The sequence below is a fragment of the Hypomesus nipponensis genome, chromosome 8 (genome assembly GCF_054491055.1).
Source record: "Hypomesus nipponensis isolate SF chromosome 8, ASM5449105v1, whole genome shotgun sequence".
Classification (NCBI taxonomy): Eukaryota; Metazoa; Chordata; class Actinopteri; order Osmeriformes; family Osmeridae; genus Hypomesus; species Hypomesus nipponensis.
Window position 1 is genome coordinate 6,746,206 of NC_140368.1, and position 6,000 is coordinate 6,752,205.

The following is a 6,000-nucleotide window of genomic DNA, read 5'->3' on the forward strand; positions in this document are numbered from 1 at the left end:
CAGAGTGAGCCCTCCACTGGAGATCACAGGCACTGCAGCAGGACTCTGCTGCACTCTGCTACATCAGGATAACCCATCGTAAAGGGAGCTTTTTCCAGTGTGCAATGTATTCCTTATGGGGATAGCCCACTATAACCAAACAGACTGCATAAACGTAGCACCATTACAATCAGTTGTCATGTCAACTTGTCATGTCAGGACAACATCAGGACGATAAGAAGGCAGGATCTCTCCGTGGGACACCCTGGAATGTGTGTGCGTGTTCGCTGCTCCCTGCACACACGTGTGTGTTTACCTGAAGTTGTGAGAAGTAAAGGATTAATCATCATAGATTCATTTGATTGTACGGCGCAGTTGTTCACAATGTTATTTTAAACATGCTTCATAGATAAACATGATTGATATGGAACAGATTGATGTGGAACTTAAATAAGCAATATGAGACACATACTGTGTGATTATATACATATAAAACATACCAAAATATATATCAATCAAAGAGCAGCAACATAAAGACACACTATGGACATAATTGTGCTGTATATACATGTAAGTTTGACAGTCCATGTCACACAAAATCTGGTCCCAACAGTCTCCGGTAGTCAGCCCAGAGCCACCCCACCTCCTCAGTATCCCACTGAGATGAGTTTATGGGCTGAGAATCAGAGCCCTGCTATCAGGTACAGGTTCCTCCCTGGCTGCCTCTAAGCAGTAAATAAATATGAGCCTATTGTATTCCTGTTGCCTAACTGTCCTTGCTCTCCCATGCTGAGTAAACGCACACATACAATGGGAGGCCGGGCCGTCCTGTCATTCCGATCCCCCCTGGATTGCCACTCCAAGACCTCAGCATGGGAAAGTGGCAGTTGAGGAAAGGAAAGGCCAACAATAAGGTGAACTGCAGCCCAGGGATCTCCTTGAGATGTTTACACAAAAATGGCCTGCTTAGCGAGTCAGCTGGCTCTTAAAGCACTTCTGCTTCGCTGAAGTCCCTGTGCTCTGGTTTGTTTCTAGTTCTGACTGTTCAAACGCTTGGATGTTAGAAGTGCTGTGTCCTTGTGTATGATATCAAAGTATGAACTTCTAAAGTAAAAATGAAATAACTCAAGCCATTGTTAAAATGTGTTTATGTGAGTTTCTGGGAGGTCATGACCATAAAACTGAAAGTTGGGAGGATTGCTGGCCAGGCCACCTCAGGGTGGATGGCTTCCTCTACCATTACTCCACAGGAAGAAGGTGGACAGGACCTGCTCATATACCGACAGTTCCTTAACTGGAAGAATGAGAGAGGCCTTGAGCGAGTGCCCCCCTCTTCTAGGGAGCACATTACTCAGCTGACCACCCCCCTCACTCCACTGGTCTCAAGGGCCCAGCCCAGACCTGCCATCACAGGGCACATGCGGGCACAACCAGTCTCTCGCAATCCCCGATGACATACACAGAGTAGTTTTCCAGATCGGTTTTCCTGCCTCTCCAGCTGCAAGTGAGGCAGCACAGGAAGAATAACAGAGGTTGCCGGCAGGTCCGCAGAACGCAGCCTTTACAAACACAACACAAATAAAAGTTGAAAGGCGCTGTTGCTCGGTCTAAGAGGTTTAGCAAGAGGGTTGACGGATTGAAGGTTTGGGGGGGGGGGGGGGGGGTGAATCTCAACTCCACCCAGATGACTCTGTCCAACCCCAAAGGCTGAAAACATGTTTTTTACCACGGTGTGTAATGCATACTCCACTCAACACATAAACCTCTGCAAAGTCATGAATGCACATTCATCTGCCAGTTAGCTTAGCCGAAAGGACATGTATTTCTTTTCACAGGTTGGGTCTCCCAGGTAGCCAGGTTCCTGGTCGATAGGACATAGGCGACAGGACATGGGCATACAGTTCAGAGAGGACCATATCACTGAGGCTTGCTCGGTTAAACCAATTACTAGAGGTGTTAAAGTCCCGGTGTCAACAAAAAGCAGGTGCATGCTACTGAGAGGAGCAGCAGGAGGATGAGGAGGAAGAAGAAGAGGAGGAGGAAGAGTAAAAGAACTAGGAGGAGGAGAAAGATGAGGAGGAGGAGGAGTGTGATTGGATGAGAGGAATACAGTTCAACATGACTCCTGGGAGGGCCATTGTATGGAAAGACAAACTAACACACACACACACATACCGAATTCACACATCATCAACAGATTCCTTTTACCCCAAACAGTTACAGGTCAACCAGACAGTTAAAATTCCCAAGACAGATCAAAGACTGTTAGAGGAACTGTCATGTATTGGAGCAGGATTGATGGTATGGTTGTGTTCGTCGAAGCACAATATAATTTAAGTGTTTGTAAAGGGTTACTTTAGGGTTTAGAAGCTTAGGATATATTTGATGGTTCAAAGCAGCATGCTAGAAGTTGGATCACCAATTAGCTAATAAATACTTCTCTCTTTCTCACAACTTTCATCAAAGTAATAAGATGGCTCCTGAAACCCTAAAGTAACCCTGAAACATTTTTGCATTTAGTGTTTCAGGTGCATGTTGTTTGGAAAAAAAAACAGGGAATCCTTTGCATGGCGTGTGGACATCTGGATGAATCATTAAGCCATTGCGATCACGCAGACATACACCACCCTCTCCTAAGGCACACACAGGCACTGTCTCTCTCTCTCTCTCTCTCTCTCTCTCTCTCTCTCTCTCTCTCTCTCTCTCTCTCTCTCTGTCTCTCTCTGTATGTCTCTCTCTCTCTCTCTCTCTCTGTATGTCTCTCTCTCTCTCTCTCTCTCTCTCTCTCTCTGTATGTCTCTCTCTCTGTATGTCTCTTTCTCTCTCTGTATGTCTCTCTCTCCCTCTCTTTCTTTCTTTCTTTCTTTCTTTCTCTCTCTCTCTCTCTCTCTCTCTCTCTCTCTCTCTCTCCCATACACACACAAACACACACACACACACACACACACACTAACACACATACATACACAGACTCATATACATACCAGTACATTGACTCATTGTGTTCTCATTAGGCTTAAGGAAGAGGTGTGATGTTATTTCCAGAGAAAGGGACATGGGTCCAAAGTTGGGTAATGATAATGAATGATCTCAGGTTTGTGTATGAAGCAAAAGCTTCAATTTAACTTTTGTTAAGTCGTAGCTTCATGTAAGTTATTGATAAAACACCACACACATAAACACCATATCTATCAAACTCTCCCACACACAAACACACAGACACTAAACACACAGTCCTTTAAGTAAGCATTGTGTATAGTTATGGACTCCTACGTGTTTTGTTGACAGGCTTTAGAAGGCTGTGATAGAGTATTGTATTTGCCCAGCAGGCCACTGGGACACACCCAAGTACCCTATTCTATTCTGAGTGTGTGTCAGGCCCCCTTGACTGGTAATCAGCTGTCTGATGCCCTGGCAGCGTCTCCCAGTGTGACCACTGTCTCCCAGAGGAGAGGAACCCAACTGCCTCTTCCCTCTGTGTTCCAGCCCACAATCAAAGTAAGAGTTCAGGATGTTATTTTAAGAATCAAATTATATATGTGTCTTAGACTCTTTGAACTTACATGCAGATCAGTCGGAAATGTCACAGTAATTACATTCTACTCATCCACATACCATCCACATAAACTCATCCTCGAGGTTCATAGGTCCTCTTGTCCAGTCCTAGGCCACACGGACCTGTGAGACACACAGGTCAGTAATCATTGAAGCTGTAGGACTTACTGCTGATAGCACTGATTGTCCGAATGAGTCCTTGATTAGAGGCATAATTAGACATAATTAAGTGTCACCATCAGATTTGCCATCAAAATCAGGACACATTCAGTTCAGACAATAATTGATTGAGTTTGGAGGTGATTTGATGGTGATTGGTCTAATTTGAAGCTAAGCCGTGGGACATGCCTGTACGTGACCTTTGTGTGAGAGTACCAAGGGTTCTCCCCACTTAAACACCTATCCTTCTTCCTGTCAGATTCCATGAAGAGTTCATCATCAAGTCTCCCTGTTGTGTGTTAAGGAGACACAAGGATTTCAGTTACAGTAAAAAGCTTTTGAGTGTCTCACTTCGGAATGCTTCCTGTTACCGTTTCCTTGTCTGGTCTCGACAGTGAACACATTCCATTGGGAGGAGAATTCACGGATGAGCACTATCTGAGCAGAACAGGCCCAAATTCACCCAAAATACACCCTGAGATTGAAGCAGGAAATGATTGATGACCTTCATGGACGAGTTGAAAGAAGAGCATGTTTAATTATAGTTCACTAAATCTGAAGAATGCACCATGTAAGCAAATGCAGTTCTATTTTAAGGTCTACTGTAAACCTCCTGTTATTCACATATCAATATTTTACCTACATAATTCTAATATTTAGAGATTTAATATCTAACTATGTGACTGTTCGTGCTCTCGGAATGTCCACTCCAGACCATTTCACATTTCAGGCATAGATTCCATAAATTCTTTTGGACTGATAACGAGTTCTTCCATTCCTTAGTGGTCTAAGAATGGATTTATAATACATTCCTCCCAAGAACAAGACACGTATCACGTATTTATAATTATATACTATACATCTACATATAATATGTGTCACAGAAAATATAGTTTGTTATATTTAACGATGGTCAATCCTCATCCTTTGATTGAACCGTTGACAGCTCAGGACACCATGAGTGGTATTATAAAGACTCCTCAGGTTTGTTGTTGATCACATTTGCTGACGTTAACTTACTTGTTTATCCTTCAGGAAGTTCCTGAAACTGAATATTAATTGTTGCTAGGAGACCAAATCACACACCAGAGAAACACAGCTCCGGTCATTTTGACGAGACACATAGACCCAGAGAGGGAGGCATAGAGGGAGAAAGAGAATTCTGACCTCCCAAATTTCCTGTCCATTTGAGATTGTTGTTGTATTTTACGTTGTTTTTGCCCTGGTGTCATGGGACCAGCCCTGACGTCAGGTATCTTCCGTTTATTCAGGTGGTGAAGGAATGGAAGTGCAGGTCCTCAGAGTCCTAATCAGCTCTCTCTCTGTCTTTCCTTCTTTCTCTCTCTCTCTCTCTCTCTCTCTCTCTCTCTCTCTCTCTCTCTCTCTCTCTCTCTCTCTCTCTCTCTCTCTCTCTCTCCACCCTCTAACTCTCTCTCGCTGCCGCCATTCTCTGCTTTTCTACCCTCACTGCTCCCCCCCCCTCTCTCTGTATCTCTCTCTGCGCAGGCAACTGGATCTTACCCCCTGGCCTTTATCAAGAACTTCCTTCCAACAAACCATAACTCATCTTATAATATTTCCTTCTGGGAGCCCACTCACACACTTGTGATGAGTTGGTTTGCCTGAGTAGTGATCTAAGGGGGGGGGGGGGGGGGGGGGGCGGTGGAATGTGTCATGATGTGATGGGCTTCACTGTTGCAGTACTTCTTGGCCAGTGGAGCTGACCTAGTGCTCTGCCTCCATGCAGGGCAGGGCTGGGTCTCTGCTCCCTGGCCAGCAGGGCAGGCTCTGAGATAAACATGTTCACGAATTAATAAACATTTGGCAGCCAATGGCACATGAGTCGGGAGATATTGTGTCGATATTTGGCATATTTTTAGAGCCTTTGTGAGATGTTTTAAAATGAAACAGGAAGTTGGGAAGTTTATGCCCCCAACACCACCCTACTTCCCTCCCTCAGCTAAGAAAGACAGAGAACCAGAGATAAAGCTGTGTGTCAACAGCTTTACCTCTGCCAACGGGTGAGCAATCAGCCTTACATTTGTTGACTTAACTAATAAATATCTTGAAAACAATTTATAACCGGCAATCCATCATCGCAAAAGCACCAGAAACTATTTTTGACCAAACTATATTCAAGACATTAATGCTTTCAGTTATTTTAGGTTCATTTATTGAAACAACAACATTTTATGAAACAGCACATGACACATGACACATTCAACATTTGACAAAATATACACAATTATAATAAAAGTAATACATTGAAAATAACTCCATAATTTACATCAACAATACAGTTTATTA